At 38.3% G+C, this 24,899-nt stretch overlaps 1 protein-coding gene across 5 annotated transcripts in view; it reads right to left on the reverse strand.

The window, feature by feature from the left end:
* Nucleotides 1-24,899, reverse strand: part of KCNQ5 (potassium voltage-gated channel subfamily Q member 5) — a 284,393-nt gene that overhangs the window by 142,143 nt on the left and 117,351 nt on the right. The window contains exon 1 of one of the 5 annotated variants that reach the window (XM_082302867.1): nt 3,662-3,858. The exons of the other annotated variants lie outside the window; for them this stretch is intronic. The gene's annotated coding sequence lies outside the window, so the exon portion shown is untranslated. Of the gene's footprint in view, nt 1-3,661; nt 3,859-24,899 lie in introns of those variants that run through there. 5 annotated transcript variants of the gene reach the window in all.

Here is a 24,899-nt window from a genome sequence, read left to right on the forward strand (position 1 = left end):
TTGGCTTATCAGCCATGACCATTGACAGTACCACTTTAATCCATAAAAGTAGAATAAAACTTTGTAGCTTTACATATTAAAATTATCTCTGTGAAGAGCTTCTCCTGATGCTAAAAAATAGTGCTTGCTTCATAGTGCTCTGCAACACTTCAGAGCAAATACTCCCACAAATAAATGCTTCTGATATGAGGTTTTCAGTTTCACCTGATTTTGCATTTGGTAGACGCTGACGTTAAACAGCTATGGATTTTAAAGCAAACAAAGAAACCAAAGCCAAGACTGGGATGAAAAAAAAATAGGGCTACTTCAGCTGAGGTAGGTAATTTCAAGTTTACCAAACAAACAAACATGACATCATAGGCCAGAGTTAGGAAAGTATGAATTCTGTCTGAAACTGGGTCTGTGATTTCTGAATCTTTGGTGTAGTGACAAATAGCTGGTTAGGTACCATCATAGTTTAAAAATACTTATAAAAGATTAGAGGATTATTATCAGTTAGATAATATTTATTAGATAATAAATATTATAATAATAAATAATATTTAGTTAGATAATTTTTATTATCAGAAAGAACTTTAACAGGTGCCTGTCCTTCCCTCGAACCTGCCGTCTCAGTTGCATGGCTTGCTTTTTCTTTATTCCTCAGCCAAGCTCTTTCAGCTCTCCAGGGATCTGATCAAGCAGTTTTATTTGCAGTTTACAGAAATAATGAGAATATAAGAAACTTCCAACCTGGCTTTCCATCACTTAACTTTCAAACAGAATAAATCCTGAGAGCAAATTTGTTTTGGGTAGAGCGTAAGCTCTTCTCATTCACTGACCATGAAATTCCCATCCTGTCAGGACCAAGATTTGTATTTCTTTCCATATTGCAGCACATCTGCTGAACCAAACCTGTCACTGCTAACTTAAACTTTTATTTCTTCTTGCCAAGCTGGTGAAGAGGGCTTTTAATTAAGTTTGCCAAGGGAGGGAAACCTCAGTCCATCCCACTCCAACCAGTTTGATGCCCATAGATAGAGATGGATAGCAGGTCAGATGCCCTGATAGGGATAGGCATAGATGCCCATAGCCTGGAGATGGATAGCAGGTCAGCAGGAGCACCTGAAGAGCAGCCACTCCAGCCAGTAAGATTTATCAGGGTCCCAGCCAAAATGCTTCTGTGCAAACACATGCAGCATGGGGAATAAAAAGGAGTTAGAGGTGTGTGCACACCTGCAGCACCACCGTCTTAATGATTCTCCACGTAAGAAGGGCATGCACCTCTGAGAGTGGGTCCAGAGGAGGGCAGGACGATCAAAGACAATCAGAGGGTGGGAGCACCTCTCCCATGGGCACAGGCTGAGAGAGTTAGGATTGTTCAGCATGGAGAATAGAAGGGCCCAGTGAGACCTTATTGTAGCCTTCCAGCACATAACAGGGGCCTATAAATTGAAGGAGGATAGATTTAGGTTAGATATTAGGAAGAATTTTGTGACTGTGAGGATAGCAAGGCACTGGAACAGGTTGCCCAGGGAAGTTGTGGATGCCCCAGGCCTGAAGTGTTCAAGGTCAGGTTGGATGGGGCACTGAGCAACATGATTTAGTGGAAGGTGTCCCTGCCCATGACAGGGTGGCTTGGCACTAGATGATCCAGGGTTCCTAATAATTTAAACTTTGTAAAAGTACTCATGAACAGTACCATGTTGTGGGTGTTACACTGGTTGCAAAGTAAATATTTATGGAAGTATATATTCCTTTGGTAATAAATAAATCCATTAGAATGTTTTCTCTTTAATAAAATAATTGGCTAATGGCCTAATACAAGCTCAGTTAGTTTACCTAAAGCTAGATGTATAATGTATAACCAGTAGCTACAATGTAAGAAAAAACTGATATTTATTTTTCCCCTTCTGAAGGGATAGAGCTGAACAGTAGTTCAGTCTGGAAGTCTAATGTGTCTGGGTCACAGAAATGGACCTGTAAATGAGCTATATCCATAAAATAAGACAGCAGCTCCCTGAAAAATATACAGCAGGTTTCAGAAGCACTTTTTGAAGGGTTAAGTTACAAAATAAGTGTCTACCAGTCTAATAATGCTTTAAAAATTTTTTTTTAAAAAATTCTATTTTGAAAAAGAGAAAAAATTTCTGTGTAACCTCTCCTTCCTAAAGGTGATGCAGTCAGACAACAAGAGTGGCTGATGCGTTACCCTTTGCCATGGCTTTGCTTGTTTCTGCAGTCTAAGATGCTTCATGCTCTTAAACGAATTGATTTGGGCTCTGCAATTCAGTGGGGAATTATGTCATCTACTTTGCTGTTACTATCACACACAGCTGATACTGTATTTCACCATCTTACCAGACAACCAACATCAGTTTTGCCTTCATCAATTCAGAAAATTATTTAGCTTTTGAAGGTTCTTTTTTTGGCTGAACAGTCTGGGGCCTGATCTACCACTTGGCAACAGCTTTAGAATCTCCCTGTTCTTGCATGGAAGTTTCTTTACAGATGAATTTCTGCTCAAAGGTCTGAACATGAAAAGTCATATCCTGTCTTTTGGTTTCTTATTCACATGAAAACTATAAAGAGCTCTTTCCAACAGGCTTCCAGATACTATATTAATATTTACAAATAGATGTGTCCATGCCCATGTTAAAAAAAAAAAAAGAAAAAAGGTGTATATTTAATTTTCAAAAGGTATTTATTTATAGGAGAGGTTCTATTTCTATGTAAAGAGAAAAAAATACTGCTTATTTTAAAAACTATTGCTTTGAACCATTTTTATAAAAATATAATGAAGGACAAATGAACTATTCTCCAAATGTCTTTCATGAAAACAGTGCTCCACCTATACATAAATTTAAATTTTCTACTAGCAGTGCATTGTTTATCTCTCCTTGCTAAATCCCCAGGTGAATGCAGTTTTTATATAAAATAGAAGCCAACCTGGAGAATCCTATTCAAGACACATTTTACAGGCCAAGCAGACTCTTCAGCTGGTTTAGCTGTTATTTTCAATTCTAGTCCCTAAGCGCAGAGTTACATATTTACATGAAGCTCAAAGCTATACTCTGAATTTCTCATGCACTTCACAGCACTACTATTTCAAAGTTGTGAAAGCCAATGCATGATAACAGGATAAAAAAAAGTATTTGTACAGACTGTAATATGGGGAAAAACGCAACAGCTGCAACACAGGCTGCCTTGCCAAGTGGTACATGCCAGGGTTTGAATAAATTACACTATAATTGGGCAAAAAGGCTGGATATTAACAGAGAACATTATATCGTGCTGGTAACTGGTAATGTATATTAAAGAGATATAATATGATATTATACAAAACAATTTAAAAAGTAAATTGACAAATAATATGCTTTCATTTAGAATTATCAGAAATTAATGATGCTGCCATGATTTCAAGTATTTTCTCTCCAAGACAACTTTTTTGCTTTGTTCCGAAGTTAAAACTTAATTTTTAATGGAAATTAGGAACACACACACAGTGTCAGTTGTCAAATAATTATTTTGTCTTATACAGCAGAGTCATAAAGGGTGTTTTCAGCATCAGCTAATGTACTATTTTGACTAAGTCAGTCTTATTAAAGCCTTACCTCAAAGTAAAACAAAACAACAACAATAAGAAAAATTGATTTAGATAAAATTAAAAATACATTCTCACAGTAGAAGCTTTTTCTCTCATTGGAAGACCACAGTTCACAGCTTGCAACTGAAGGAAAATTTTGTAACTTCATCCAGTTAATACAGCCATAAGCATACGTCTGCTCACCAAGGAAATCTGCTGCACCAGGCGACTGGAGAAAGCAAGGCCAGCACTCTTGAAATAAGGCATGAATTCAGGTTGCAACTGTGGCTGCTAAGAGACAGTCACTACCAAAATAAATATAAGAAAAAAATAAGCAGAAGTGGATATAACATTTACTCTCAGGTACCAATTTCTGTCTGGTGAGAAAATCCAGAGCACCTTGCAGATTGCAGTAGTTGTCACAGGATCTTTAAGAGTTCCAGGAAAACTGCTGCCAGTATGGACATTGGAAAAAAAATATGATCCAAATTAATTCACTATCTGACTAGAGCTAAATTTCCTGTTTCAAATGAAATGCAGATTCCCTGTTCAAAATTGCTTGATCCTTGCATGGCTAGGTCATCAGATAGCCATGGGTCAGGGATTGTAGACTACCCATTTCAGGACAACACATGGAAGCAGATATTCTAAAATAGGAAGAGGTACCAAGTTCCCAGCAAATTCCACAATGGGCACATCTGGAGGACACACTGGGACTCAGTTTAAAGGCTTTATCTTCTCTTCCAGAGAAGCTGGCTAAAATAGGTTAACTGCTAGTAAAGTGTTCCTACAGTCCTTGCAGAGAAAATCCACTCCATCTTCATTCGCAATAGGTAATTTGTGAAATACTGAGTATTACGAGTTGTGGTAACGAGTTCTTGATAAATAAGAAAAAATCAGCCTCATGTAAATTTCTCCTGCTGTAGATCCCACCTAGTGTGCACAGTCTATCACTCACTTGCTCAGCCATTCACTCCACAGGATCGTTTGATTCTTGACGAAAAATGCCAGTTTCCTGATTCTTGCTCTGTCAAAAAAAAACCTTTCAGATACACTCTGTTTCAAACTCTTGATGGCCATCCAGTAACACCAAGGTTAAATTCATAACAATCTTGATACAGAAATGTGGTTTATTTAAAATGTAAACACATTAAGATCCATTATCTTATGATATATGGCTAATTTGTGTACTACATTCCCTGGAATGATGGTTTAAAAGACGCATTTTAGCAGATAATCTACAGCTTACTTTATTCTCCATAATGGTACTCATGGGAATTTTACATTCCATTCAGTTTTCTATTTTATGCTCATGATTTAAGTACTCATGCTAATAATACTAATAGTTCAGTGCTCTGCAGGAATATGTGCTTAAAAAGGAAAAAAAAAAAGAGCAAAAAGCAAAAAAGAACTATTTGCTTTCAGTGTTTCAAATTCAGCTAATGATTAACATTTCTGTTTCTTGTTATTAAGAACTCCAGGCAGTTTTGCTGTAGGATTTAGACAGCTGAATGAAACAGAATCACTGAATTCCAGAATGTCAGAGGAAAAGACCTCTGAGATCATGAGGTCCAACCTTTGACTGATCACCACCTTGTTATCCAGATCATGGCACTCAGTGCCACTTCCAGGCATATCTTGACCACCTTCAGGAATGGTGACTGCGCCACAACTCTGGGTGGTCCAGAAACTGACCCCTACAGCCTTCTTTCAGGGAGTCATAAAGAGTGATAAAGTCTCCCCTGAGCCTCCTTTTCTCTAGGATAAACATCTCCAACTACTTCAGCTGCTTCTCACAGGACTTGTGCTTCCAACCCATCACCAGCTCCATTGCCCTCCTCTGGACTCGCTCCAGCACCTCAATGTCCTTCTTGTAGTGAGAAGCCAAAACTGGACACAGAATTAGAGGTGTTGCCTCACCAGTGCTGAGTACAGAGGGACAATCACTGCTGTCATCCTGCTGGCCACACTATTGCTGATAGAGGCCAGGATGCCATTGGCCTTCTTGGCCACCTGGGCACACGCTGGCTCATGTTCAGCTGCTGTCGACCAGCACCTCCAGGTCCTTTTCCACTGGGCAGCTTTCCAACCACTCTGCCCCAGCCTGTAGCACTGCAGGGGTTGTTGTGACCCAAGGGCAGGACCCACCACTTGCCCTTGTTGAACCTCATACCTTTGGCCTTGACCCATGGATGCAGCCTGTCCAGATCTGTCTGCAGAACCTTCCTGCCCTCCAGCAGATCAACACTCCCACCCAACTCGGTGTCATGCATACATTTACTGAGGGTGCACTCAATCCCCTTACCCAGATCATTGGCAAAGACAGTAAACTGGACTAGCCCTAATGCTGAGCCCTGGGGAACCCCACTAGTGACCATCTGTCAGCTGGATGTGGCTTGATTGACCACCACTCTCCAGGCCTGGCCATCCAGCCAGTTTGTACCCAGCAAAGAGTGCACCTGTCCAAGCCATGGGCTGACAGCTTCTCCAGGAGAATGCCATGGAAGACAGTATCAAAGGCTTTGGATAAAAAAAATAGAGTGGAATATGATATTTTAGGTCCAAAGGAAAACACAAAAATCTTCTAATTAGTTTGTAATCCACACATTTCCCTACTTTAAATGCTTTCTTTGCTTCCACAACTGTTGCTATCCTGTTTGAATGAACTGCTACTGGCCTCCTGCCTTAACCTCGTGGAGATCCTCAAGTGATCTGTCCCCTTGCTCAAGCCACTCAAGGGGGTACAAGTCACTAGTCTGACTTGGCCACAGGCAGCAAGGCTCAGCTCTGCTCCCACAGATAGTCACAGAAGCAGAGCTCCTTACTCTACTGCTGTGAACAGCATAGCAAGGAAAACTGCTCTTACATTTTGGGAATGTTCAACCACCCATCTTACCGCCCTTTTGAGGAATGAGACTTTTGCAACATGATACTTCACTGAGCAACCTGATCTAGTGGGTGGCCTCCCTCCCCATGGCAGGGGGGTTAGAACTAGAGTATTTTAAGTTCCTTCCAATCTAAGCCTTTTTATAATTCTATAATTCTCTGTTTTTCCACAGTACTAGAGCAAATTAAAAAACCCAAACCCATAAGCAAAAATATTCTGTTAAAATCCAGTCAAAACCAGTTATGTTTTCTGTGGTATTTGCCAAACTTCAACTGCTGAATATCATGCTCACATTTGTTTAAAAACTTTGTAGCCTTTGTACCACCTGAGAAACTCCATTGCAAATATTACTTTCCTCAAACTGTGCCTTCTGCTTTGGCACAGCAGTGACTGTGCACTGGTTCTAATTTCTTAGACTGCAGATTTCATTTCTTGACTGTTTTTAGGACTTGCTTTTGAATTCTCTGGATTGATATTGAGCATCTTGGTACAAACACTAAATATATCTACAAAACACCTGAAAGACTGTAGTGCCCTGATACACTGGTTTTGGCCACAAAGCTGGCTTAAGAAGTTTCTTGCTCTTTTCATCCCTTTGTTCCATGCATGACAGTGGAACAAAAGATGCAGCATGCTATGGTTTGCACATGGAAAAGGGAGGGGCTGGGAATATAGAGATGGTGGCAGGACTGTCCTAGAATGATTTTTTTTTTTTTTTCAGAATCATGTGTCCTCAGCTTCATCTGCTCTGAAAAGCCTCTGACCCTACAGATGTGTCTTAAGTAACAAACAGGTTTAAGTAGCTCACTAAACAGTGGCACGAAGCAATTTGGTTTCAGGAAGCCACTGGGAGTGAAAGGATACAAGACTAGGGAATTTTTTTTCTTTCTTAATGTTTAGACATTGCCTTTATTGCCACCCTGCCCTTCCAGGAAAATTTCTTTAAAAGCAATACTGGTCTTAAGTTTATATAGTGTTACAAATTATTTTTTACTCTTAGCTCATTAACAAAAAACTGAATTGTATGGGTACAGAGATCTAATTGTAAAAGCAAAATTCACCTGCTTTTCAGGTTCACTTCACAAAGTGCATTAGAACCTAGCTGAAATCAGTGAAATGTCTGTTAGGTTTGGGCACAAGTATACTTGCCTTACAAAGAACACATTAAAAAAGCCCAATTACAGAATAAAGAGGTTAATCACTCTTACAATACACAGAATAAGCAGCAGCTACACCTAAGTAACTATACTTAGTATTTGGTCCATCCTTAATTGTGTGGGCAATTTTCAGTAATTCATTGTTCTTGACCAATTCTAACTGGAGTTACCTCCTATGAGACCATTTGAAAATGTAATGGGCACTTATTTGGTTTCGAAGGCTAAAATAAAATTTAAACTACTGGCTCTGTAAGGTTCTTTATTATTATTTTTAGTTTCACAGTTTCACAGTTTCAGTTCCAATTCACATGCTTAAATGCTCAAAACAGAGTCCTGACAGCTCTCACTTCCTCTGCAGAGCAGTATGGTGGGAGACGCATTTCTTCACTAACAATGAGGTCAATTTTGTTTCTTTTCTGAGCTGCCCAAAGTATAATTTCTGCTAAAATTAATATATACTTGTGTGCTGGCTGATCTTATGACTGATTTCTAGTTGTTTTGACAGCTGCAGTTGTAGTATGGGCTGTCACTGAAGTCAGTAGAAAACTTGTCACTAACTTCAGTGGGAGTTGGAACAGGAGCTTTACAAGCTGCATTTGAGAGTTTAACAAGTCCTTAGAGGCTTCACGGAGCTAAAACATTTCAAAAGCTTGCCTTTTCCCTTTATTCTGAACAGATTTGTAATGTTGCAAAGGACAGGCTTCTTTCATTGTGTCAACTAAAAAAAAATTAGCAGACCATCACCCCAGCCTCTGAGTTATCTTTAGGTTTGAAAATTTACCACGACAGAAATTTTATCTCTCAATAATTTATATGATATTTGAACACAAGAATAATGCAGGCTTAAATGCATTGAGGCATTGAGGGCATCATTAAGCATAAATTTGTAGCTGATTATTTGATATTAGTGTTTTAATAATTATATCAATATTTATTAAATTTTGTGCTTATATGAGTGGGTAATATCAAAACTACAGAAACTTTTAAATGCTCATCTTTTTGCTATAACTTTGGTTTTGCTTCTACGGCTGCACACACTGTTATTTTTGGAAAGATGGGGGAAAGCATGTAATCAGGCAAGTCTGGTACTTCCACCATATTAATCCAGGCTATCTTCAGATATTTCAATTCCTGATAGTGTGCCCTACCTGATTTGTGTCTCTGGCCACTCCCATTTCACTAAAAAGTGTTGCTGAGATTGAACTACCCAGCTTTCAAATTGAACTCTTACACTGATAAGCTCAGCTTTCCATGCCAACAACTTTCAAAGTGTGGTGGAACAGTACTACAAGTCATTTTCTCCTCATTAATAATGGCAAATGCAGTGAAAATGTTACCTGAGCCTTTTTTTTTTCTTTTTAGTAGGAATAATGAACATATCATGCTATATGAGAATGTAAAAAATGATTGTGTTCCAATCTGATGAAAAGAATCTGAATTTAGTTCTCATGTTATCACATGGTGTAAAAATGAAAAATTGAAGACTTCTCCACTAAAAACTGATGGAAGGGCAGAATAACAAATTTCACTACTTTAAACTTCAGTTTATGGTGACCATTCTGCCATTTGTCTAGAGTAAATTTGCTAAAGTTGGGTTATGAGGAAGTAGATCCACAGTTGGAGAGAGAATATTTATTTAATTTACATGTTCTTCAACACCCCTGGGGTGAAAACAGTCATCAACCATATTTCATGTAAGAAATATACGTTAAGGTTGATGTGCTTGATTTGGGATGGCTGTATCTGTAACTCCCTGGCACCACCCGGCACCTTGGTGACATTTTGAGAAAGCACCACCACATCACCACCAATCTTCAGAAAATAAGACACCAGCAAAACAGTTAATTTTCATTTTATTTTAATTACTACATAGCTAAATATAGCTGGACTACTGAGTAAATTACAGTGGGAAAAGGGCTGTATATGACATATGTGACATGTGACATGTGTGATGACATCAGTGGGCTTATTCCGACTGGGTCCGTGCTTATTCTTGTAACAGTTGAATATGCAATGGGCATTATATTAGTAACAGACACGATCTACTATGCAAATCCTATGTCTTCTTCAAGTAAGAATCAGATTTTTTTCCCAAATTCAGTATTTTCACACTGCTACTGCTAAAAGTATAGTAGAAAAGTCAGCCACAGGCAGATCAATAAAATTAAGTTTATATGATTCCCCCATTTATTATTTACTTAAAATAATAAATATTACTGTACTAGTATATTACTGTGACAACAGTGCTACTATACTTATATTTACTTAATATTTACTTGCTATGGTAATCATTAAGTTCACTTGGACCTACCTTAAGTGGCAAGGTTATCTTGTTAATATTTTTGGCAAGAGACACTGCACATTGGTTGCATTTTCAAGCATCAAAATGAAACTCATGCAAGAGGGGTTATACTATGAGTATTGCTGTCTGTGTTCTGGAAATTAATGACAAGCTGATAAATTTGAATTTTTGAAGAAAAGTATCATTAGTTATACGAAACTTACAACTGGAAAGCATTAGTTTACAATCAAGTGGATTTTTTTTTGGTGTAAAAAATGACTACAGAATAAAAATGGGAGAGAGTCAAATTGGAACAGAGGTCAGCTAAACACTCTCACTGGAATTTAAACACAAGAGTAATGTTTGTTTGCATAATTTTTCAGTGATTGCATATTCGCTTGCAGCCAAAGCACAGATGTGACCGTTTAATGAAAATAAAGTCCTGCTCTAAATCACTGTCTAAGCTGTTCTCTCATAAGAAATATGTATAAGTATTAAAAAGATAAGTAATGTCTGTGATGGGATGCCCAGAAATAAACTCAATATTCCAATTATTCTCAAGTGTCTGGACTTTCTTTGTTTTGTTTTGGGTTGGATTTTTTTTTTTTTCCTATTTCATATTAGGAAATAAATTGGCTAAAATACTTTTGCCTGTTCTGTTTTTTCATAAAAGCTCTACACACTACAAAGTATGGGCATACATTAACTGCAAAGCTGTTTTTACTGCAGTAATAATCAGCTTTAATCTTGTTTGCTACCATAATGAAAATTCTAACAAAAATTTTAGCAAATAATAATTCTGACAATCTTCTTTGCAGAGCATCAGCTGTACTCAGAGCATTCTGATAATATTAAATCACATACTCTATAAGTACTCTATAATAACTCTTTTAGCTGTCAATTAATGAAACATTACAAGTTACTTAATGAACCACTGCTGAAAATACATGGTTTTGTTTTAACCTGAGATTCAAAAGGCAAAACAAAATTCACCTCCAGGACAACATAAGCTTATACATGAGTATTTATTAAAGGACAGCTTGTCAAAGGCTGTCTATCTAGATTTTGAAGCATAGAAATTAAGATTCAGTGAAAAAAAAGTGAAGGATGTTATCAATGGATATGGACCACTAAAAAAGTCTGTATTCTAAAACAAATTGTCTTGAATACTTGCTCAGAATTTAAAATCAGTTCTTTATCTCACAGGCAGGTGGCATTAAATGAAGGTGAAATCAAAGCTTTGAACTTTACTAGAAAATATATTATTTAACATTAAGCATTATGGCTGAGAAAGTGTAAAACAATAAACCATTTTCTAAATGCATAAGCATTCCTCATTGAGCAGTGCTTCTTAGGGTACAATTTGCTGGGGTTACTGCAGCTGGAAAATTATACACAACAAAGTTGGAATCCACTGAAGAAGCCACATTCCTGGCTGCCATTCCCCATCCCCATTAGCAGCTATCAAACTGGAATAACATAGCAGGCTCCAACTGAGATGTTACAGAAACATACACTTGCAACGCAGAAAAGAAAATTTGATTTTGAGACGATGAACAAAAATGCTTCTGTGAGTAAAGATGGGCAATCTACAAAAAAGATGAGACTGAGACTTCTGTCTTCTCCCCCATTCCCTAACGTTGCCTTTGTTCTTTCTGGAGCAATACAAAGCCCAAAGTACAGCTAAGACTAAACTGATACTCACGCTTTTCACTTTGTCTTGATACAAATTTTGAAGCTGGCAGTCCTGCTGACAATATGGTGTAAAAATACTAAAAGTTTAGGCCATACTGCTATAATTTAGTGTTTGCTTATATATATATAATTGTGTTCTATATATAACTGTACTGAGAACTGTTATGAGACCCATTGTATCTTACGGGCTGCAAGCACTACTTTTGTCAGCCTAGTTAGTGAAAGGGATAAGCCATGGAGTGGGAGAGATCCTTTCTCAGCATCGTTGCCTAGAGACTAATGTGTTTTACCATTCATACTAGATATTAGGGGATTTATGAGCTTATTGTATGTTTTTCTGTGCTTTCAATGTGTTTCAGACCAGTCCTTAATGAGGAGAGCATGTGCCCCTGAAGACGGTCTACTCCAATGATCCTGTGCCTCAATCATTTGATCCTAGCCCTGCACTCAGCCTTGACTTCTCAAATCACAGGCTTGTCACTGCCAACTGCCAGAGTATCTGAGCGTGGGGAGATACACAGCCTGTAGTAAGCACTCCTGTTGCTGTACTTGCTGGTAAGTGCTGAGCCAGCACCCATGAAATTATTACAGGATCATGTAATCATTTAGGCTGGAAAAGACCCTTAATATCATTAAGTCCAATCATTAACCCAGCACTACCTGCTCCACCACTAAACTACGTCCCAAAGTGCTACATCTACTTGTCTTCTAAATACTTCAGGGATGGTGATGCAACCACCTCCCTGAGCAGCCTGTTTCAATGCTTGAAAACATTTTTGGTCAATAAAATATCCCTAATATCCAGTCTAAACCTTTCCTGGCACAACTTGAGGCCTTTACCCCTTGTCACTTGTCACATGGAAGAGGCTAACCCCCAAATGGCTGCAACCTCCTTTCAGGTAGGGAGGAGTAAGGTCTCCCCTGAGAGGAGAGGATTTATTCAGGATAAACACCCCCAGCTCCCTCAGCCAATTCTCAGAGCACTTGCCTTCCAGACCCTTGACCAACTTTGTGGTCCTTCTCAGGACACACTCCAGCACCTCAATATCCTTCTTGTAGTGAGGGGCCCAGAATACAGGCATATGACACATACAGACCACCCTGTATGACACCTTGTCCCTATGTTATCTGGTATTTGAGGGGCAAAGAAGATAACGATCATTGCATACATGTGACTGTAAAACATCACACATAGGATAAATTTTTTTTGTGTCTTAGAGAGGTAAAGGCACCTTACTGTGTTACTGCTTCACAAAGGAAATACCCTTTTCTTATGAGAACTGAAAGTTAATAGTCTTAGAATTTATATTTATATGACTTAGGGTGTCTTTTTTTTCCCTCATTTTGTGAGGTGTGAAAGCAGGTGAAATGATAGATGTATGAAAGCCTGACTCTGAATATCTACCTTGTGATATGTTTGCAGTATTTGCTGAATTATACATTAAAGGAGATACTGATATTTACAGTTTAATGATCTAATGATGTGGGATTCAGTAGAACCAAATCAATATGAGAGAAATGGTGAAGTTTCCCACCCAATAAATCATCTTTGCCATGACATGAGACATAGCAGAGCAAAATAATTGCAACAATAGCACTGACACACAAAAGGATGTATTTATGTCATTGTGATATCATCTAAGCTGAAGCTTGGTTTTTGTTACGATAGCTATAGTGAAGCCATATTTATAACTCCAGGAAGAATAGTTCCAACTCTTTACTGTATGGTAATAGCTACAGTTTTTCTGCTTTCTTTGTCCACTGATGACTGCATAATATCCACTAGGTCCCAAAATGCATTCCTTTCATAAATCCATATTTCACCTCATGATTTTTCCTTCCACATAAGAATATTTCTCGGAAATCCTCGCGATAGAAAGGTGGTATATTTTCAGCTATTACAAACACAGCATCCTTGTCAAACGTGTTTGGGGACAAGGCTGCTCATTCCCCTTGGATCTTTTCAGAACAGAACACACGTTGTGCTGCAACAAAGTGCTGGTGAACCTGGTGAACGACACTCATGCCATTTGTTAACAATAAATGATCAAGAAACATATTTGCACAGCTTATTAAGACCAGTACTCACAGAACTGTGAGCCTACAGAGAGCTTGGTACTCCCACTCCCTGTGCAATTCTAATGAAGGCACTAGGCAAGTAATGAGCTTTACCACAGCATTGACTTTTCTTAATTACCATTGACTGGCATGTGATTATTACAGAAACTCTCATCTTTCTGTGGAAAGAATTGTGTCTGCTAAAATTGGAAACCTTCTTTCTTCTCAAGCACACATGCACATGCACACACTAAATTGAGGTTTCAAAGTCAAACATTCCCTCTTAGGACAGGTTGGCAGTACGACTCCTCAGCCAACCTTCATTTGGACCCCTTGTGTTTATGCATCAGGTTACTGGCATCAGTTCCTTAGTCATGTAATCACATTCTCATTGATTTCTGACAAGATCCACAGCTTTTCAGCCCACAGTAGAGACAATGGTCAGAGAATGAATATCCATTCAGTATTTTGTGCTGTTCTCATGATGTGGCTCGTGTCTGTGTGACAAGAAAACACAGCTCTCATTGTAGTTTAGCAGTATTATCAATGATCTCTTTCCTAGGCTGCTTATCATGGTGATGCCACAAATATTAATAAATCTATTTTATAGCAGGGCGATAAGATACATTAATTCCCATTTTATGGCTATAACTGGATCACAGGGAGTAAGGTAGCAACTTTGTATTAACTGAGCCTTCTTTCAGTGGCCTGTCAGTTACTGTTTCTGAACAATGGGCATAAAATGACTCCACAATTTCATTAAAGGTCTTGGTGCTACCACAGCAAGACAGGCACATCTGGCTCTTACATCTATACTAGTAAATTAAGCAAGTCCTGGAAAGTTTCTGGCACTAAGGGCAGCTGGCACAGAAAGCTTACATCCCCATCAGCAAAGCCCTCTCACCTCCAGCACAAGCCTGCCTGTGTGCAAATTGCCTTCTGGGAATGGTCTCTGGACCACTTTAATGGCAAAACCCATGCTGGCATGCTGTTGGGAAGGGGCTGGCTGGGCCACACCAGCCCAGGCCAGGGAAAGCTGTAAGTGTGCTAGCACAGGCATTTTTGCCTGCTCCTCAGGAATGTTTCCAGGCACACAATGAGTACAGGTTTCATTGCCAAAATCACCTTCTTGTATTTTTCTGTCTCTTCTCAAAAGCACTGCAGAAGGTAGCTTGTTATATAGAAACCAGATAAGTTTGCCTATACTTTTTACTAGTGTTTTCCTTACCCAACTCTATTACAATGAAACACTATGGAACTGAATTATCCGTTGTACAGCATTTCATGGTAATAATAGTAGGTATCATCTGTATTTGTACAGCTTGTCATTCTAACACATTTTATGTTCTGGATAATAACAATTACCAATGTAAAAATGCAAAATGGATCACTACACTGAGCAGAAGAAAAGCCTGAGGCATAAAATATAGATTTATTCATTTCTATCTTCCTTAAAAAAACAAAAAAGGATCGCATACAATGTTTGCCATTTGTTTTACAGCTGAATTTATCACATCATCAAATTGATGGGCCAAGGGGAAGGAATCTTTTAATGCAACATAGAATAGAGTTCAGTCTTCCAGAAAACAATTTTTATACACAAGCAAATATGTGGCCAAATGGTATGAAAACTGCAAATAATTTGTAAGCAAGTATATTACTTTAAAAATACAATGACCACTTCCCACCCTTGTTCCTAGGTACTTTTGCTCTTGTGAGAAAAGAAAAACACATATTATGTTAATCAAATGCCATTTAATGTTTTTGTTTGATTTTATTAGCAGTATTTATTTACCTCCCTTCTTACTTTTCACAGTTGCATCCTTTATTTGATACTTTCTTCTACCTGAATCCTCAAATTTCTAAGTTTGCAGAATTTATGTTATCTCATTTGTAGTGCCAAATGACTCATTTGTCTAAAGTTTTTCTATTACTCTACTGAAGCTGGTATTTTTATAACATGATATATTTCCTTTTGCCATGAAAAATAAAAATGCTTCTATTACATATCTCATTACTTTGGGAATGGACATTTGGGCCTAGATGTCTTATTGTTTTACTACTTAGAATAAGGCAGTAACTGAAAAAATATCTTTAAAATGAAAACATTAAAATCATGCAGAGTAAAAAGACCCATCAATGTCAAAATTAAAATGTCCAAAGTTCAGAATATTAGTATTTATTTAACAGAAGTTAATTTTACACTGTTTTCAAGGTACTGATCATTTCCTACATTTGTGCATAAAAAGAAAAATGTTGGGCAGGGGTTTTTCCTGTATTTTAAACCCCTTCCTATTAGAGGTAAAAGTACTCTGCTCTGGATAAGCATTTTTGTTTTATTTTAGCCTCCAAATATTCAGGAATTCAAATATTATGTGAAAGTTTTATTAATACAGTAGGGAGTTTACTGTATGACAAACTAATTGCACATTTATTCTGATTAAAAGATAAAAGACTTCCCTGTCGACTTAGCATTACTTACAGAAGTTGTAATATGACAGGAAGTTACAGTGAAATGACACTAATTATTTCACAAATAAGCTGTAGGCTGATGATATATAATATATGAACGCTTATAAACAATTGATGGGAGCTACAAGCAGACAGGTGGAGATACTGTTATCCTGAATGGCAGTAAGTATACATCAATCAAAGGCACTATGGAGAGTTACAAGTCATTCTCCTCAGTAACATGCTGAACTGAAGTGTATACCTGTAATAAATACAATAAATATATATGTATAACTATTGAGTTAATGTAAAAGGTTTGTAAGTTTTACACAACATGATACAAGAGACCAAACTGGTTATAAAGGGGCATGAAAAAAATTAGAAATAAAATTACAGGAGGATATTTGAACATCTGAGGATCAGAGTTCTGAAATGGTTGTACAAGGCAGGAAACCTAAATTGTTTTAATATGAGTCTCATAAGATTATGAAAGAGACTATATTAAAAAAACCCAGGAGAAACTCTAATAGGAAACAAAAAAGGGGTAATGGAAGTCTTGTGTATCTAATTTGTGTCATCAAATTAAAAGGAGACTGGACCATAACATCTTTCATTATAATGTTTATTGTATGAATCTCATAGAGAGCCAACCATAGTTCCTTATGGAATTTAAGAAAACATTTTTCTGTCTTGGAAAAATTAGAGAGAGAGAAGACCAGGAGAACAGGGATGTTCACTTGGAAGCTGGGGATCAGCCATTAAACACAAACCCTTGTTCTTCTGCCTTCTTCAGCTCTCAGACATGTAGTTGGTGTGTTCGGCTTACTTGTTCATGGCCAAGTTACTTGGAAAATTTGGGATCAATAACTGCTTTTTTTTTCCCACAGGCCAGATTACTGGGACAACCCAGCTTGTTTTGTGCTAGTTTCTCCCTGCCCAACCTCCCCATTTGTATACCTAGTAATATCACCCAGGGGTATTGTTTATAAAATGTGTTGTTATTATACAGAGAGGATTTGGCAACTTCCTAATTCTCTGCAGCACATTTCTGGACAGAAAGGAGCCCCTTCATGCAGCCTCCTCTTTTACAGGAATTTACATCTGAGCATTACAGATAAAGGCTGGAGAAGAAGATCTTCAAGCCAACGATGTATGAGTCCACTGAATCAAGCAATGACACTGTGATAGTAACATATTACCAGTGGAGCTCCCTTTAGTTTTATCATCATGTGAATCTGACATAAATTATTCTGGCACCATATTAATAAGTAGGAAAAAGCAGGTTTAATCTCACACTGGAAAAAATTTTAAATTATTGTTTGGACTTTACCCAACATGAGGTTTTTATTATTCAGTTTTCTGTAGTCTGTACAGAATAAGTAGAAGCATACACTCTGCTAAATTGTGTCCAACCACAAATGCTATAAACTTAAATCAGTTTTGAATAACAAAGATACTCCCAGGCCAGTGAACTTTTGCCCCAATTAAATAATTCAGAAGATTTGTCTTTTACCACTATAGGAACTAGAGAATCTTTGTTCTTTCTATTAATTTAACTTTACCTACTAAACCAAAGCTGATAGTGCCAAAATCTTTGAGTTTATGAAGACATCTTAGGCACGTCTAGGAACTCTGCCTCAGCTGTTCAAATAAAGGTGAGGAGGGCAATGTGTGGTGGTACTGCACACCTCATCCAAAGCTCCACTTGCTCATCCTCCTCCTCCCTGCAAAGATCATTCATCTGCTTTCAGATCCACTTATCAGAGCACCAAACAGTGACTGGAAATTAGTGCTGTGCCAAGTGGGAGTCAGGTGTGCCAAACTATTACATACAGTCCACCAAAACCAGCCTGCATTTTCTCTAAGGCAGAAAAAGGTATCTATGCAGAGCACATGCACTGGGCACTTTCATGAAAAAGCCACTGGCGTTAACATGACTCTATCGGTTTTCACATGGTGATAATTACACTGAACTAGGTTTTCACTGGTTGTAAACCTGAGGTCTTCTTGCACTCTCTGTTTACCACATAGATCATACTGACTATTGCTACATCTAAGTAGCAAATCAGTTTGGTTGTGAGGAGCAGAAAAACATCAAGGGCAAAAACTATTAGAGGAGATCTATATATGTTAACAAATTTCTAAGTGTTTTTTACTGAATTTTCAAAGAGAGGGCAAAACAAACATTGCCACAACTGATGCCTTTCTGATCTTACCTTACTGAAAACAGAATTTTCTAACATTACCACAGTAGCATGAGTTATCAATGTTTCTCCATACTCACTACTTCACCTTTCTTCTAGGGAAATTCTGCAACACATGCTGGGTGCTAAATCTTTGGCTATGAAAACAGGCTTGGTGACATTGCTTGTTTATGCCTCTAACAGCACTCGGAGTAATGCAATAGTGGAGCATCACATGGCTAGCAAGAGGAATGGACTAAAAATAGGGACAAGCAAAGCAGAAACGCTTCTGACAGTGTTTGTTGACTTCATATTGTTGTGGACTTTCACCTTCTCAATCCTGAAAAAAAAAAGGCTGTCAAACTATCTAAAGGTTAAATGCTAACAGAAGAAGTAAGCAGCAAAACTAGTGATTACCCACAGCTGCATCCCATAGCTGAAGCTCCCTCACATTTTCTACTAACATAGTATCCTTTGCTGTACCCTTGCTATGCCTATAGCAGTAAATCAATGGTCCAGAGAAATTCTCCAGCTTTCAAACCAGGTGGCATGGCTTGGATGATGTCAGTAGCACAAGCCCGACCAAGCAAGGTGGCCAGATCCAAGCTGCCCATTGGCAGTGGTCCTTGGCTTGCACCCCCCTGCCCCAATAGGGTACAGGGATTGTCTGGGAGACGGTTCCTTATCATGGCCCTCAGCTATTCCAGGCGTCATTCCAGCAGTCACAAAGCAAAGACAATCTCATACCAGCACCCAGAATCACAGCCTGACACTTTTTTAGGGTAGATATAATCTCTGTACTTCCCAAGTGCAATAACCCCAGTCCTCCTGCTCTCCCACGAGTTTGCTATGTGTCCTTGACTACTAATGGGACGTGATGATGAGAACCTACTCACTTCCACTGGGTGAGCCCAAGTTTAGATCCTTTGTCTCTCTCATGAAGACCATAACAGAGGACTTTTGGTGTGAGATTAGGAGGTGTATTTATGAGACCTGAATGGAACTGATTACTCCACACACAATTCTACAACTAAGTGCGTGTCCAGCCATTTATGCAGCTTTAAGAGTCAAAGCTTCATAGCAGCTAAAAATATTAGTGCTTTGATGGAGTGGTGTTTGTCTGAATGCATGTTATTTGCTTTTTCTATTAGTTGAGAGATAGTTGATATGCCAATAGACTGTTTTCTTTTTTCCTTTTTGTGTCCTCATAACGTCCTCAGGGGTTTAGGAAAATTCCTTTTGACACATTTCTGCATCTGTCAGTGTCTTCATGCTTTTGAAAATCAGGATCTGTGCAGCTCAGGATTTTAAAGCCTATTTTAAGAAGTGACATTAGCACTTGAATCCCACTGCATTTTTGTGAAATTGAGTGTCCAATTTTCAGGAGGCTTTGTATTGATTCAGAGAGGTAGCTAGCAGGGCTTATGAGAGCATCATAGATCTTAGACTTTAGTGTGAATTAAGCACCTAGAGTAATTTATCAAATTTTGACTACAATAAGGCTATTATCTGAACCTGTTGGAGCCCTTAGGCTTCATAGTGTTTACATCACTTTGAAAATGGAACTAAGGCTGCAATGATGCTTAGATAATTTTGGAAATGCTGCCCTTTATCCTCTCATACACTGTAATTTTCTCTAAGAGAGATTCGTAGTAAAAGGAAAAAAACACTTTTCATTTCAGATCTCTTTACTGTTGTTTATTCCCTTGGGTTCAAAAGCAAAATTTCTACTGAAACCTGTGAAACATCTACTTCGAAATCAACACCAGAAAAAGCTCACAGAACATAATTGGGTTGTGTGGATTTCTAGAAAATGTGTTGAAAACATCTCAATGGTAAAGATATCAGTGTCTATTCACAGTAATTGCAACAAAATATTATTGCTTCCTCATTAAGTTTTGCCAATAGTTAGCACACAATTCTCTGTGATTTCTGCATGCTAGCACAGAGTTCTCCAGAGTTTGATCCTTTTCATTTATAATGCTAAGGTGCTTCTCACATGTGGTGGATAATCTATACTAACATAAAGGTGTATTCATGGATACAGGGCAGTTTTGTAGAAACTCAGTGACCTGCCTTCATTGCCTACAAGAAGAATAACTGATTACTTTAAGAACAAAGCTCGTCTAAGAGAGGAAAAATATGTGAGTCAAAGATGGTAGTGAAAACATATGTCCATATGTAACTAGAGAATTGGATTTCATGACAATCTATGACAATTTTTATGTATACAGAGTTTCCATCATCTTCAACAGATGTTACATATGAAAGCAAGCACAGAAATCATGTAAAGCACTGCAAGACAAGAGTATGTGGGGCAGAAAATGCTGTTGGAGGGGTCTGGGGTGACTTACACTATGGCCATGAGGTGAAAGCAAAATAGCAAAAACCTAAAAACAGGCAGACAGAATTGTACCTTGGCTTGTACTGGGATCTGCATTTGTTAGAAGTGGATTGCTGCACTGTAGCCACCCTGTTTTGCAGTGCTAAGGGAGACAGGAGCCGTAGTGCTGGGAGAGTGCCCCGCTTCCTGTCACGCTGCCCACCTGCTCAGTGTCATCACTGTGCTCCCACCACCCCTCTGCTGCATGTTCTCATCACTGTGTCACCTCAGCCCCCCAGCATATGGACAACGATGCACAGTTTGCATGGCCACTGTCTGTCCTGCACGCTCTGCCACTGCTGCCACCCAAGAGCGCTGGGAATGGCACTCACATTTCATTTGCACTGGCAGAGCTACAGACAGGCAGCAGTTGAGAATAACAGATAGTGCCAGCCTGAGAGGGACATTTTATTTAAATCAGAAGAAGCACAGGGGTTGCTGTGAGCTTCTTTGGCAACAAGATTTGAGTTGCCAACTATGACTATGTGCAAATTTTCTCTTATCCCAGCACAACTGTTGATTGGCAGAGGCTCAGACTTAAACAGCATAGGGGAGGCACAGCTGTTCCCAAATGTTAAAAGCTACTGCAGCAAAACCTTTGCTTTTTGCCCAGCTGGTAGAGATACAAAGTATGTTATACATATATGCACATGTACATGTTCTCCATTATTTTTTACTTATTAGTTTACATATAAAGGTTCATCTTGTCTTTCACTTAAATGAAGACCTGTAGTGTTCTCCAAGTAACAAAAAGTGTATAAAAACCTTATGAAGGCAAGTATCTTTTGTAGCCCTGAAGACAAAGGTAACAATTCAGGCTACCTTATGGTCTTAATACAGCAATGCTCATAAGCCCTCTATTAAGGAATATTTTAAAACAAAAGTGAAGAAATACTTTTCACCAGAATGTCTAGATATATAGAATGTGCTGGATTAGTAGGACAAAAAAACTCTCCCAAACCCAAATCTAAAACTTCCTAAATTCATATTCGTCTTGTATTATTTCATTATATGCCTGGGGAGCAATCTCCCAGGCTGGATGCCCATGGGTGCTCACCACAGGTGCATGAGGAGTTAAACCTTTGCCCAGACAGCACAGAGAAAGTTGTAGAAACCACGCATCTTCTGTATGAGTCTGCTGTTTAACATAACAGATATGTGCAAATTTTCAATGAACAGAGTCCCTGCAGTTTAATTCTGTCCTCTTTACAGCAAGGATGACAGGACTGTGTTAACACAGCACTCATCTGGTCTTTTCAAAATCTCAGCTGGATGAAAATATCACACACACCCTTGCACACAAATCTCAGATCATCCCAAGGCCAATGCCACTGACAGCAATGCAGCATGTATGGATTAAGCTTGTTCATACAACTTCAAGGTGAATTTAGTCACTCCTTCCATGAACAGATTTTTAATAGGACCTTAATTTCGTATGATTCATCTATTTAGATGTTTTCTACCTGGGGTTTCTTTTGACTCATTAGCTAGTAACCTTTTAAAAACTCAGACAGATGCATTCACTCTCACTGGTTCTAATCCATTAACAATGATCAGTGCCTAAATTTGGTATATGATAATCTTCTGCTTTCTATGACACTGAAAAGGCTAATCACATCAGGAGATGCAGTCTGAGAGGAAAAACTGAATTATATTTACACAATCTCCTAGGGCTTTATTATGTCTATCAACAGTTTAATTATGTAATTTTATTTTTACTTTCTTAACATTTCAGAAGATGAAAATATCAGTGGGTTAATAAAATCCTTCCCTTGACAGTCAATGGCAATCTGGAAGCAACTAATTCAATGTCATCATAACCTTTCATATTTATATATTGATTTTCTAAAATGAACATATCAAATTTACTTAATTCTATTAACAGTACTGCTTACAATTTTATACTACTTAAAACTACAGAATAATTTAGCCTTTGTAATTAAAACATCTACACGTATTTAATATGCACATATTTCCACATACTATGTCAGCCACCCTCCTTATATGTACGTGCTGGTGAATCAAAAGTCTTGTTCCTGCATGTGTTATGTTACAAAATGTAGTATGTGGTGATGTAATGGGAGAAAAGGTCTACCGATTTTTTAATAGACTACCATATATGACCAAATCATTGCTAATAAAATGTGCATAATAGATCAAGGTGTCTTGGATACCAAAAGAGGGAAAGGTCTGTACCTTATTTGGGTTTCTAACTCACTTTACAGTACTTTGTGTGTTGTTATGCACTATTTTTGCAGACTCTGAAAAAGACTATATTTGTTCTTCTAGTTGGTACGCACCAGCCAAATTCATTAAGCCTTCTGAGTTCAAAGGCTAAACACAGATGCATAGCAAACATCAAATAGTACCAAAGAGATGAAAGAACATGATGATGACAATACTGAGACATACCAAAGGTTCAAGCACAGCATCTGTCACTGCTCAGTGAAAGAAGCCTAGGCAATCGTATAATAACAAAATGCATAATGTTATTTCCTGAGAGCGCTGGCTTGGGCTTAGCCAGGCACAACGTCTTTGCAGTTGACAGACAATGTTTTTGATTCCATGAATTGGTCCATTTACTTTTCCAATCCATCTAAACTGTTAGCATCCACAATGAAGTTCCCTGACTCAACTCCACTCTGAGTGAAGAGCTGCCACCTCTGCTCTGCTCAGCCGGGGACTCTCTGGTTTTATTTCATGTCCCCTATTACTTGTAGTGGAAGGTCCTGAGTGTCTTATCCATCTTTACTATGCCACACCCCAAGCTCATGCCTTGTTCAGTTTAAAGAGTTCTATCTAGTACATGTTAACATTCCTTGGTATAAAAGTTGTCCACAAAGCTTTTATGACACTTCTTGACCATCTCTGATTCCTCTCCAGTTTCAGAACACCAGCTGGAGGCTCAGGAAACCAGAACCGTACACAGCATTCACAAAACTAACACACATGTCTAGCTGCATAAAGTTTTATGCTTTTTCTTTCTAAAAATTCCAAGTATTGCATCTGCTGGTTTTGAGCGATGCTGAACTTTTGGCTCACCTTATCACAGAGCAGTCTGTTGTAACTCCTGTATCTCATCCCCTGTGGTATTTGTTAGCTAATAGCCCATTGCTCAGTGTCCGAAGGGAGGATTGCTTCTTTTTCCCCTGTGCATCACTCCACATCTGAATTTCATTTCAATATGTGGTCACTCAGTATCATATGATCCCTCTGCAGTTCTTGACAACAGTTCTTCTAAGTAACATGACATTTAACACTTCTTTACTCATCCCTTTACAAATCACTTGTAAGTGTTCTGATCACATACATTTTATGGGATTACCCTGGTGATATACATACTCCAGAAAAACTGAAAATACATTCCTGAACTTTGTTTACTACCCTTTAGTCAGTTTTCCTCTGTGGGGAATCCCCCTTTTATCCTAGGGTAACTTTATTTAGGAGGCTTTGGTGAAGGATCCTGTCAAAAGCCTTTGGTATGATCCAAGATCACATCAAATATTTCCCCTTCAAGCGATCATGGAAACCCTCAGAGTGAGCCAGTGGGTTATAGAGCTTAATTCTCCTTTGCAAAGTCACCATGACTTTGCCACAATATCACAATGATTCATGTATGTACTAATTTTACTTTTCATTATAATTTCTTTTAATTAGTTTGTACTAATTGCAGATAACAGGTTTATTCAGCTGTGATATCAAAGATCTTTTCTGCAGTCCTTTGAAGAATAAGTGTCCTGTAAGTCTCTTTTCCATCCTCTGGTACTGGAGTGTTTTTAAGCAAGTGGCCAGAGGCCACACTTTGTGATTCAGAATTCAGAATCCTCCTATCCTTCAGAAGATGAAAACAGTCTACACCATCACCCAGCTCTAGAGCAACTGAATGATTATTTTATCAAATGAATAAAAGCCTACCAGAGAACCATCCAGTCAAAGTCAAATTTTCTTGCAAGAAAATCTTCAGGTCTTCATCTGCAGCTCCATGTTGGAGCCTCTGCTATAAAGCTCCAGTCTGAAACAACACTGGGAAAAGTAACCAGCAACAGAAGTCACATATCTTTCCTAGGGCTGGATGTAGTTTTCCTGCAAAGATCAACACTAACTAATTTTGTATACATGGCTTCTCATACTAGTCATGGAGGGAAGACCATTTATATCTTTGGCCATTTCTTTTCCCTAACCACCTCTCCTCCCAGTGCCTATGGTACCAACAGCTTTTTATGTGGTGCCTGAGTGTCT

The sequence above is a fragment of the Coloeus monedula genome, assembly GCF_965178545.1.
Source record: "Coloeus monedula genome assembly, chromosome: 2".
NCBI lineage: Eukaryota > Metazoa > Chordata > Aves > Passeriformes > Corvidae > Coloeus > Coloeus monedula.